Consider the following 13,151-nt stretch of genomic DNA (forward strand, 5'->3'; position numbering starts at 1 on the left):
CCCATTATCAACATATCTGCATGAATCCGTTAAATAAGAGTTTCAGGATTAGGAATAATCCCATTGTGGTGAATCTTTATTTCAGAAATGGTGGAAGCTGAGATGAAGGATTTTGTTCAAGGAGATGGTTGTGACCTTACCCTATATGAGAGAGTGCTGGAGGGGAAATAGTTAAATAGATTGCACAGACAGGACCCGGGGGGTGGAGTCAGTGGGCCTATAAAACTAGTTCTGGGAGGAGTCTGAGAGAGTTCGTTGGGAGTTGTGGGTGGGTAGTTGGTTGGTTTGAGTGGGTTGGCTGGTTGGGAAAGGCAGTTGGTAATAGAGAGACAGTTAGAGCAGTTGGTCCTTGAGTGTAGGGTGGTAGCAGAGATAGAGAGAGGAACATAAGACTAAGAAAGTAAAGAGGAACACTGTTTGGAATGCTGTAATAGTTTTGGTTTAAGTATGAAATAAAATACACTCTTCTTTATTAATTGAAAAGCTGACTGAGACTGAAGTGATTTTACCAGACAGGACCTGGTTGGTGGCAGCGGATTAGTGGTGTGCGGGTCAATAGTCCGTGAGACGAACGGGGGGCTCCGTACGAACGCTACAATGGTTTGGACCAGCATCTGAAATTATAACTCCCCTGTGATCAGACCATATTGTAATGACTATTAAGTGATCAACTTTTTTATACATGATTTCTTGCTAATGGTTATTGATGATGAGTCACTCAAAGGGCCTGGCTTTCTTCCTTGCTTGGTCAACACAAGCATCATAGCTCAGTTGGTAGAGCATGAGGCTCTTAAACTCAAGGTCGTGGGTTCAAGCCTCTTGTTGGACAAAAAGATCCCTGCATTGCAGGGGGTTGAACTAGATCACCCTTATGGTCCCTTCCAACTCTACAATTCTATGATTCTATACCTTCTGCCTGTTTTACTTCTGGGTTCCCCAGCTTTTCCATCTCCCAGATTCTATACAAACTGTCATTGATCATCACTTCCAGCAACTGACCTCATGGGGTCTGGAGGACACTTCCCAAATGTGGATATGAAATCTCATGATCCCAACCTGACCTGACAGGAATGACATATCCCAAGTCTGGTTTTTGGTGTGCAAATTCAGTGATAAAGGAACACAGTTACATAAAAGACTGGTGAAATGTAACCCCCCAAGTTATGTTTATGGTGTTTACATCATGAAGTTGTGCTGATCTGGTGCAAAAAAGTGCTGGTCAAAGTGCAATTCTGTTGACAGGCTGACATGAAAATTCAGTGCAGTTGAGACCCTGGTGGTCTCCAGGCTGTGCTGTCTTCATCTGCTAGTTATTTAGTTGTTAGAAATAATGCTTTGTCTACTCTCCAGTTGTCCACAACACTGTAATCTCCTCTGCTGTTTCAACCTACAAGCCCTGTGACTCTGAAGACATTAGGCAAAAACCTCTAAGGAACCTCAACCCTTTTTACCAGAACAACACCATCTTTAAAGAGAAGAATTATTTTTATATGTGGCTACTATGATAGATTAAACTGTCTCATGAGGAAGAAGAGGCCCCAATAAGCTGCACAGATTGATTTCTGAGATATATTCTTTTCTGTGAATCATATCTTTTCCTTGGATCCCAGCTATAGACAGTTGCTACCATGATGGAATTTGTCACTTCCTACTTCATTAGCCTCCTGGCTGGGTTAGCGTGATGCCCTCTATTTGGAGCAGTGCTTGGAAGGGGTCTACAGGCCTCAAGTGGTCCAGAAGGCTGCTGCCAGAGTGTTGTCTGAGGCTGGCTGCTGAATGGAGTAGGGATTCAGATAAGTGGGAATGGCTGGATGGAAAATAAACCAATTTGTATGCACCGTTAAGTGAAATTTCACATTCTTCCATTTGGCTGAAGATATTTTATTATATTTCACAGAGATTAGTCATACAGGCTTGAGAACTACATTTTACAGGCATTTTATAGAGACAAGAATGATCAATGTGCATGTGAAAGATGAGGCCTGAAATATTAAACATACCATTTAACATTTGCAAAATATATAGTTCTTGATTTATAACTTCATTCTTGGCTAAATAAATGTGAGATTTGAGTTCTGTAGATGCATTTCCTTTTGCTTTCAGGCATGAGGTATTAATGTTTCACATTCATCTAGCCAGTTACAAGACTACAGAGCTTGAGGAAACAGAGATTGAAGAGTGGAGTGAGCTCAGTTCATAGCTAACAAGTCACTAGGAAGGGAGAAAGTCAGGAACAATTTCCTTGATGAGATGGACTCAGTTCTTCTATATGCTAATTAATTCCAGTATTTATTTTAGCGGAGCAATCTGGATGCTCTATTCACTAACGGGAAGCTCACGCAACAGAAAAACGAGAAAGAAGAATCGGTTGGCAAGGAGAATAATAAAAATCCTGGGACCAGTTCTTTGCTCCATTCCTTAAACATGGAGCAAACAAACCAATCAGGAATCCAATTATCAAAACATCATGAGGAATCAAACTGGTGTAAGAATTGATCAAAGGAAAACAAGAAAAGAGCTTGATGGTACCATGTCAGATGTTTTGCATGTGGAAAGGTAAATTCAGTCCCATCATCTCCAGTTAAAAGGATCTGGTAGCAGCAGCAGCTTCTTCCTCTTCCTCTTCTTCTTGCTGCTGCTGCTGCTATTACTATAACTATATTTACATCCCAACTTCCTTCCCAGGAGCTCAAGAAGAGGCACATGGCTGTGCCCCTCTCTATTTTAACCTCACAACCAGCCTGCAAGATAGGTTAGGATGAGAGACTCTTTCCTGTTGTTTTGTGGACAGTTTGTATGAAAATAGCATATATCGTATAGGTTCCTCTAGATAAGAAAAATATAAAATTTCAGAAAGATAGGTGCAGGGGTTCTGTGCTAGGAGTATTAAAAGTTTATTTGGGGCATTCACTTACCTCCCTGTGGTTTGGGATATAATTTGTACTAAAATGGCATACCCTAGATAAGTAAACATTACAGAAGAATTTGTGCAGGGCTTAAGGCACCAACATGTGGCCCCCAAGACCTTTTTAGGGACCCACAGCAACAATGTTCAAAAATATTCAAAAAAATACGTGGCAGACCTTCTTGGAAGGATTCTGTCCTGCTGTAGTAGCTTGGGGCTGGGGATAGCATGGAACAGACATGCTATTTGCATGGAACATGTCATGCTATTTAAGATTATTAAATTTATTTATGTCTTTAGTATTATTTAATACACATAATTAATATATTTAACCATATTGCAGACACTTTAATTTGTGATATGGAAACGTAATTCAGTGTGTGACCCGCAGGTTCTGTGTCAAAGTACTCTTGCAGCCCACTTGGTCTGGAGGTTAGACCACCTAGGCTTAAGGAGTTAGGAAATGTTTAAAACTGTTTGTGGACTGGTAAGGGGGATTGCTCTCTGCTCAATGGATGGTGTGTAAGTTCTTTCCTTCTACAGCCCTGGAAAAGTCATTTTGTCATTAGTAGCTAGAGCTATCAGTCAGAAAATGATACCTGCTTCTTTCCCTCTTTTCTTCTTTCCTGTCCTTATGTGGCAAGCTTGGGGAATGTAATCATTCTAAAGAGAAAGATAGTTTGAATCTGCCTGAGTTACCTGGAATCTCCAAAGCTCCAAGGCAGCCCCAAGGCTTCAGGAGCAGAATGATCCAAGGACACCTGGTGCATCTTGAAAGAGCCTCAAATCACTCAGAATCTGCCAGATTTGAGTTGGGATTCATCCAAAACAGATTAACATTGCTAATATAAGACATCTCTCTATGTTTACTGAAAACAGATAGTGCCCTTTTTTCTGACATGTTTTGAAGGTAACTGTTCTGACGGGACAAGTGTGTACAAATCTAACACCCACTCAACAATAATGATGACAGAAAGGAGACTTTAGGTCACTCACCCAAAAAAGCTTCCTATTTAAATTTGTTTAATTTGCTAATCTCTGAAGACTACTCAACAACAAACACCCCAACAAATGAAAATGTGCTACCATATATATATATATTTGTTTTTATTTATTTTGTTCATCACTTTTCACAGAACATATTAATCAAACAATTAAAATCCATTACACAGAATAACACATAAGAATAATGAAAGTGTTCAGCCATCAACAAATAGAAAAAAGGACAAATCCTACTCTACCCGGTTAAAAGGTGAACATCAACACGAGCCAGAATCAAACCACATTGTGGTTAAATCAAGGTCTTAAATGCCTAGCTACATTTTTTGATTGGCAAGTAAAGGCAGATGATGCTGATACCAGGCAAGTTTCCCCAGTGAGAGAGTTTCCACAATCAGAAAGCCACCACTGAAAATTTCCCCATTGTTTCCCCATTCCTCAAAGAGAAGGACATTTAATGATGACTGTAGGGTACAGGCAGATTTTACAGAAAGAGGTGGTTTGTGATCATTGAGAAGAGCAAGCATAGAAATTGGTTATTGCTACATTGGAATACATTCCAATCTTTTTCACATTTACCCAGAAATAAACCCCGCTGTGTTCAATGGATCCTACTTCCAAATAAATGTGTACTAAACCTAAGAAAAGGGGCATTGGTGCCTGTGGTCTAAACCACTGAGCCGCTTGGGCTTGCCGATCGAAAGGTTGGCTGTTCGAATCCCCCCCCCCACACACACACGGTGAGCTCCTGTTGTTCGGTCCCTGCTCCTGCCAACCTAGCAGTTCGAAAGCACATCAAAGTACAAGTAGATAAACAGGTAACGCTCTGGCAGGAAAGTAAACGGTGTTTCCGTGCACTGCTCTGGTTTTGCCAGAAGCAGCTTAGTCATGCTGGCCACATGACCCGGAAAAACTGTCTGCGGAAGCGGACAGACATCGGCTCCCTCAGCCTTTAAAGCAAGATGAGTGCTACAACCCCAGAGTCGTTCGCGACTGGACTTAACTGTCAGGGGTCCCTTTACCTTTTATCCTTTAAACCTAAGAAAGAGGAATGAGGATTTCTTCGGAGGAGAAAAAAGGCTATGGTCATTTAATGGTGGAATGGTATTCAGATAAATTTGGCATCTCAAGGAACCAGACTTGGATATTTATTCCAGTTAGGGAGAAAGAATCACATAATTGTAGACCTGAAAGGGGTCATCTAGCCCAACCCCCTGAAATGCAGGATTTTTTCACCCAACGTGGGGCTCAAACCCAGAACCCTGAGATTAAGGGCAGATGCTCTGCCACTTGGCTCCAGTAAGAATCCAGATCAGTACCGTTCAGCCGATGCTAGTGGGTTCAGAATGAGCTGCTGGGACCTTTTTGATAACATTTGAGCTCTTTGTGATCTGCCCTACGCATTGAGCACCATAACGTAATGAACACTGTGGAAGTACATGGATTGTGTCAATGGAAGTTAACTGCCACAGGAAGTACAGGCAGGATGTTGTAAAGGTGTTGCAGGAACTGTGATTTCTCTACAGTGTTTTGCCTTGAAAATTAGCAGATTCTGCAGCCCCTGGAGACTCTTCAGACTTTACAGTTACATGTTTAAGCATTTATGAGTCTCAAGCAGCTTTTCTTACTGAAGAGAGAGAAAGTCCCAGAAAGGAATAATTTGACCCAAATGTTAAATAAAGTACTTTACTTTTTTCCCTGTGTCTTTCCCTCCTAAAATCATTTTGCTCAGTTTCATTGTTGGCACAGGAAAGTGGTTTTTTTTTTGGGGGGGGGGTTAAAACATTTAAAACTCTTAGTTGCCAGAAAAATAATCTGATACGACGATAAAAATCTGTCTGAGAAAGTAAAGGAACTGCACCTGGCTGGCTTTTCATAGCTACATTTGAGAAAGTACAAGAGGCTCATTAAGTTTTTGGCTGAATATTTTTTCACTAGGCATATTAAAATAAAGTTTACATTGTGCTTTATGACCTTCTCTAGCCTGGTTTCCCCAGATTTTTTTAGAGCCAGCAAGAGTGTTTCTGCCTTGGCAAAGGCCCATTTTCTTCTGCTGTTTGCTTCTTCACCAACATGGATTGCCCCCAAATAAGCTGAAACTAAAGTGCCATGGCAATGATCTCAGACGGAACACTAGCTCAGCTGGGTTGACTGCTTCCTGACACCAGGGCAAGCCTCTTTCTAAGTAAATAGTGGTGCTATTTGAAAGCCAAATGGCCTGAGCGTTCTTTGACTGCTTAGATCAAAATAAACTTATGAATTAGGCCTGCATCTCACCATTCCTCAAAGGGCTTAAGGGGCATGCAAAGAGACTTTAAACAAAGCTTGCTGTGTTGTTGGTATTTCCTGCAGCACAGCAAGCCTTTCACCTTCATGTTTCATCCTCAGATTCAAGTGCTGATTGGGTTGTCAATCTTCTCCTTCCCATTCATCAGGTGGCCTGCAGCCTTTACCCCCATTTTTCAAAGTACCACGTGAATGCTTATTTAAGTAAGCACTTGTAAGCACTTGCTTGTATTTTTAGTTTATTGTTTTAAAGGAGAAAATATGTTTCAGGTACCTGACACACCTTGCTTTTGCCAATGGAGTTCCCTCCAGATGTTGATGGGCTGCAGCACCCATCATCTCTGACCGCTGGTCATGCTGACTGGGGCTGGTGGCAGGTGGCTCCAACCCTGGAGAGAAACATAACACTGAATGGAATTCCGTAAGAATTCCACTGCTCATGAGAATGTAGGTGCGCTTCTGAGGTGGGACGTTGGCTTAACAACAATACTGTGAGACTGGCTGGGACAAGAGATGCCCACGGCCACCCAGTGCTTCATAGTTGAGAACAACAACAAATAATATTGTGGTATCTTAAGTGCAACACATTTCGATATACGACAGGGGTGAGGAACATCTGGTCTGTGTGCCAGTCATGGAGCTCCAGGGGGTCCAGTTCAGCCTGTGAGGCAATTTCCCCCAAATCTATGGGCAGCATGATGGGGTTCAGTTCTGCACTGGCAGCAGGTGATTCTTCCTAACAGCAGTATTTGATCCCCACTCATCAACTTCATGTCATTTTGGCCTCATGTCATTCTTGGGGCACGGTGGGATAAAAACAGATAGTCCCCATTTTTTCACCCACTGTGCTCCATGTTATGACGCAACTGGGCTCTGGGGGGTGGGCAGAGGAGATTGTGTATTGAAAGGTGCCTGCCCAGCCACCAGAGATAGCCTGATGATGTTTTTGAAAAGGAGAGAGAGAGAGAGACATTGTTGCTGCTTCCCAATAAGACACCCCAGCTCTGAAAAATTCTACAATTTCTGTAACCCATCTGAATTTGCCCTTCTTTCCCCCAAAACGACATTTAAAAAAATAATCTGGAAACCTTTGGCTCAGAAATTGTACTCAGAAATTGGGCCAGTGACCTGCTTCCATCTAAAACAGCTTTTTATGTTTTGGAAGCAATTTTGCGCTTTCAATTTTATATTTGCAAGAGACAAATGCACATTTCTTAAAAGTTCTTAAAGAGTTACTTTCCCTCCATCTGGGCTCTGTGCCTTGCTCCTTAGTTCGACAAAACAAAATGTCCAGAGATGAAGTCTCACACTCACACTGATGAGAAACAGTTTAATATCCAAGTTTGTGATGCTGAGAGGCAGATGGGAGACATTTCATGGAGATGAAAAGGTGACTAACCAAGGTGGAGTTGATTATTGTCCTGAAATGGGGAAGAATCAAAACAGTGAGTCATCAGTACTGTTACTAAACTTTTTTCCAGATTCAAAAGTTGGCATCTGGTGGTTGGGGTAGCCTTTGCTATATTTGGCACCGGAAGATGCTAACAAATAAAGGTACCCAAAAGATATCTAACTTCATGCATCATTTGTGAAAGATGGCTATAGGGAGAAATAAAGTAAGTACTAGTGGATCATGCATATATAAATCCAGATTATTAGAGTAATAAATACTTCTTTTAGTTTGCTATGGGGAACTATTTCCTTGCATTGGCTGTTGTTTAGGATTGTGGCCTGGGTGCTATCCCTTACCAATAAAAGTGTGTATCATACAAGGTTTTTCAGATCACACATTCAGATTCAGAGGTAGATATCATGGGTGTGCATCAAATTTGGATTCTGAGTAGTGTGTCTTGGATATATTTGGGATTTATCAGGAGTGAAACAGGATCTCTATGAGGTGGTACAAGTTGAAGAAGGGTTCCCTGAAATTCTTTGTGGCATCTCTGAAATCCAGAAATCAAAATAGTGCTACAGGAAAGCATTTGTTGAAGGACAAATTAATGTTTTCCAGTTTGCCAGAGGGCCGCAATGCCAGCATGTGATGATAGGGGAAGGCGGAACAAACACCACAAGTGAGGAGAGGAAGAATCTGGTAATCAAATGAAATAATTTTATCTGTATCCTCTTTTAGGGGGGAGCAACTTTGCAAGAGCAAAACACATCTCTCTGTAAGCTTAAGGAAGATGCCAAGGTCAAAAGAGGAGGGGGGAGAGAGAACTCCTTTGCAACTGACAGATTTTGCTTATAACCAAAGAACCTAATTTCTACCCAGAAACTGAATCCCTTTAAGTTCTTTCCAACACAAAATCAGTTTAAAGGTGCCCAGTACAAAACGTCCTGGACCTATTTGTCTGCAATTTGGCGGGCTTCTTACCCATGGTCACCTCTTTCTTGTCTGCAGTTTTCAAACCAGTTGCCCACAAAAAGTCATTCTCAGCCACCCCAAACCTGTGACAGCTGCTTTTGCAGGAAAACTACTGTGACTACTGTGAAAATTGGCAGCATTCATGCCCTCAGAAGGAGCAAACTTGCCTGCAAATTTCATCCAATTTTGGCAAAAAAATCAAGAGGTTTTGGGGAAAAGAAATTAGAGTTGTCCAGTACAAAATGCCTGAACCTATTGCCTGTAATCTGTCATGCTTTATTCACTCTGGAAAGGCTACTATGTCTACACATTGCATGCAATGATGTTAAAAGAAAAACATAGCTTTTAAAAATATCCCAGTAGTGAATGGGGTGCGGTAGGAATAAATATTACTCAGGACCCCCCCCCCATGTCAAAGTAGGCAGCATCCAAATGGGTCTGAGCCAAATTGGGGTCTTCTATAGAGTGTTGAATTGGAGTCTGAGCTTGTGATCGGTGCAAACCCCTACCAGATATGAATGACTGACGGCTTTTACATTTTCAGAGAATGCCCGCTGCTCTTTTTTGTCCTAATATGCCTTGATGCAACCTGTACAGTTGGCACTGTCTAATCCAGTGCTTTTCAACCAGCAGTACCTAATACTGTAGTATGTTAGGTGGCACAAATACTCTGGTCAGAGTTGAAAATCGGAAGCAAATGCATCTGTTATTTACAGTATTAAAGGGTGTGAGGAAGCTAGGCTCACCCTGCAGGAGAGGAGAAAAAGCACCCTGTTCTTTTTCTCAGGATGAAGTCTTTCCAACAAAATTAACCCTCTTGGCTTTTCACCTTCCCCTTTTGCACAGGCAAACCTTCCTTCTCTCTCTTTCTTTCAACAACAGCAACACTATTTCTGACATCCGTCACTTCCAGTTTGCTCACCTACTCCTCAAAAATCAGCTGACCATATGTCGTTTAAACTGGTTTTTCTGCATTACATTTCGAGAATGCTTTGTTTCAATTTTTAAAAAGTTATCCAAGGTCAAATTCTTGGACACCATAAACTTGCATCTGGTAGGCCACTAAGGACTATCTCCTGTCAGAAACCTGGCAAAAGTTACAAGATGTCTGTTGTGAGGTTTAACTTGTAAACTCATCTACATGTGTAATTCTTGTGGTCATTTTTCCAACACTACTTAGAACCGCTGGGCCCAGGAGATTTTGCTGGCAGAGAATCTGAGGGCTAAACTGTGGGCTCCTCCCTGGAAATTATATAAACCAATACTGTATATCTTCAAGGGCTCAGAGACCAGTTTGCATTCATTGTCCAGACGGTATGGCAATTGGAAACTGGAGGTTTTATGCAGGGATTGTGGAGTCAGTAAACAAGCTCGCATTGGAGCCTAGATGCATTACATTTATAATCTGCATTCTGTGCAAATTGGTACTCAAAGCAATTCATAATAAAATAAAAATAAAATGGTTTTATATAAAAAAGCAATAGAAACAGTCATAAGACATTAAAATCTGAATGTAGTCATTAAGAAAACAAACAGCTTAAATCAGAAACAGCAAGGTTCTCACAGCATCCCTGGCAGCTAGAGACAATCACGTTTGAAACAAAATAGCACCCACCTGCTAAAAGAATAACCTCAAGGAAGGAGGCAGGTTTGCTTTTTTTCATAAAGTGGATGTCTATTTCACATCCTTGCCAACTGTACCTGGGTGAAGGACACAGTGGAGACTACCTTCTTCTGACCTCAGCGAGGGGCATGGCTCAGGCACTTCCTCAGAAGGATGTCTTTCAGCTGGGATGGAAACAGGTGATACTGATCTTCAGTTCTTCTTTTCTCACCTGGCAGGGTGGGCCAGAAAGTGATGCTGGGGAACGGCTGTTCTACGCCATGTCTTTCAGCTTGTGGGTACCATAAGGTTCCATCTTGTCTCCTGTGCTTTTTATTGGCTACAAATAGGTGGGGACCTCCAGCCCATTAGCCAAATTGACAATTATCTCAATGCTGCATTTTTGGAATTTAGCAACATTTTATGCAGGTTCTAGTCATCTGGATGTTCAACTTTTATAAAAATTCACTGAACTGTCTTGTCAGGAGAAAACTTAATACCATACTTAATGTCACTTTCTCTTTTATAGCTGTGGAAAATTATGTTTTATATAATGGCCTTTTTACAATACATTTCTTCTGTTCTGATGTTTATTTGTATTATTTTATTTTATTGCATTTACTGTGTTTTTGTTTTATCATTTCTGTAAAGTGTGTAGAGATCTATGGCAAAAACATTAAGCAGTATATAAATTTGGAATATAGAGCTAGTTGTCAAAAAAAGAGTTAGGGGTCTCCCCACGAGTTTTGTCTTTTGTCAACCTGTGTGAGCAGCGGTGAAGCATGTTTCCATAGTGCCAGGGAGGTGGGAGGTGGAGGGCGAATGGTGACCACTGTGTGCCGCCCCAGCCCTCACTGCCGACTCCACTGAAGCAACACCAGCCCCAAGCTGCTTTGTGAAGCAGCTTGGGGGGGCAGGGTGGGAAGGACACCATGCTCTTATCTTAGTTTTCATCATTCAACATGTGCACAAAATTTTAAGAAAATTGGATGACATTTGGTAAAAAAAAAAAACATTAAAACTTGGTTCACTCGATATAGATTGACCCCCCCCCCAGACCCTTTTCGCATGTTCTGCTAGTAAGCCAGGTGTCCCCCATCTTATATTTGTGGATCTGATTCTTCCTGCCTAAGTGCTGAAACTCATCTTGTAAATCTGGGCCCAGTTTTCCAATCTGTAAAGGTTATTTTGAGTCCCAGTTCTGTCTTCTGCTACCTCTCCCAATTTGGTGTCATCAGCAAATTTGATGAGCATCCCTTTGTCCAAGTCTTTATGAAGATGTTGAAGAACAACGGGCCTAGGATGGAACCCTGTGGTACCCTGCTTTTGGAAGTCAGGGTATTGCAGATTATTTGAGGCTGGAATGTCTCATATCCTACCTTTGAACTCTACATACCGTAAACAGAATCTAGGGCTAGCAATATAGGACTACTATAATAGAAAATGTACATATATAAAATCTCTCTGAGACTGCATAGACATTTCCTTGCATTAGTTCCCTAGATGGCTGCTTATATTGGGTGCTTTTCAAGAATTTGGAGTTTTGATTCTGTACTATATTTAGCTTGTCTTCCTACTGATATTTTTAGGGCAAAGCCCTCTGACACAGGGACACATTTTTCTGAGGGGAAAATTTCAGTTCTCACATAAGTGGTGGGAAAATGTAAACCACTGAAAAAGCTAATGTTTCTAAAATTGGGAGCAGGAGCTTGGAAGCCTCCAGGATAAATTACATTACAAATAAACTCCGTCTGTTGTGCCAAATGCTTAGAGTGTAGTATCAGAGACCCTCTGTGGGCTGGAATATTGCCAGCAAGTTAGGACTTCCTGTCTCAGTTTAGTTTTTGCCATAAGAGGAAGAATAATTGGCAATGCCCAATCTTAATCATCCCCATTAAGTTATTTATTTATTTCTCTCTCTTTCTCCCTCTTCAACCCTCTGTTTTACATTTTTCTGTATGGATAAACACATGTGGACCATAGATGTGGTATGAGTGCTGGGAAGCAGAAAATGGGGAAGGTGGAGGAATCGATGTTCTCTTTGTAGCCCTGTGAATGGTCCAAACTCTGTGGCTTTTCCTACACTACAGTAATGCCTGACTTGGGTGCAGGGTGTGTCAAGAATTTGGCAGAAGACTGTTAATAATATGTTACTGGGAATCCTTTTCCAGCCTTGGAATATAATACCCATCATAATACCCTATATAGTGGGTGGAGACTTTTTGCAGTCTAGTCTGGAAAGGAGGGTCAGGTGAAGAACCTTTCTTCAAATCCTAAGCAGGACTCGCGATTGGGCTGCCGGCCACAGGAGCGGTTCTTTGCTTCTTCGATGCTCCGCTCATATATTTGTCAATAAAGTATTGCAAGGACATCCCAAGTCTCCAGTGCTCTCTCATCCAAACAAACACTCATGTGTCCCTCTATAAAATGTCTTGCTACTCTGGGAAGTGAAGAGAGCACAAGATGCCTTAACAAAATATGCTGTACCCAACTCAATTATGCATCCATTAATATGAATAAACATTCATTTCAATCTGTCTGCTCTGAGTAGGACTCGAACTGGCTGGGACCCAATATTTGTTTTTTAAAGGCAAACTTTTTGCGTAAGAAATTTTGCCAGGTGAGCCTTCTCACCTGAAGCAGAGGAAAAACTAGACCTGTTTCTTCTTGGTTCTTTGTTGGCATCCGGTCACTCAAAGACACTGCTAAACCTAAACTGTCATTAAAATAATCAAGATATGTGTGGCTGCATGTCAAGCTCCAGAAAGCCTCTCACCCCATTAACCTTGAGTGGATCAAGCCCTTGAAAGATTATTTTCTTCAGTGCTTCCCAGTACCACTAAGCTCTGATTGTAGGTGGGAGAGTTAACAAGGCAAATTGCCTCTTTTATAATCATCCTCCGGAGGATTGGAAGTGAAATGTAACCTGATTTCTTAGCTTGCGGTTCTGCTCAGATGGGCTCGGGATTCCCAGGTGGGTAAGGGAGCTGGGA

At 41.6% G+C, this 13,151-nt stretch overlaps 1 protein-coding gene across 6 annotated transcripts in view; it reads left to right on the top strand.

Moving 5' to 3' along the window:
- The window catches only part of FRMD4A (FERM domain containing 4A), a 449,083-nt gene that overhangs the window by 190,435 nt on the left and 245,497 nt on the right, over window positions 1-13,151 (top strand). The gene's annotated exons all lie outside the window — the stretch shown is intronic.

The sequence above is a fragment of the Podarcis bocagei genome, assembly GCF_964188305.1.
Source record: "Podarcis bocagei genome assembly, chromosome: 10".
In the NCBI taxonomy this organism is placed as follows: domain Eukaryota; kingdom Metazoa; phylum Chordata; class Lepidosauria; order Squamata; family Lacertidae; genus Podarcis; species Podarcis bocagei.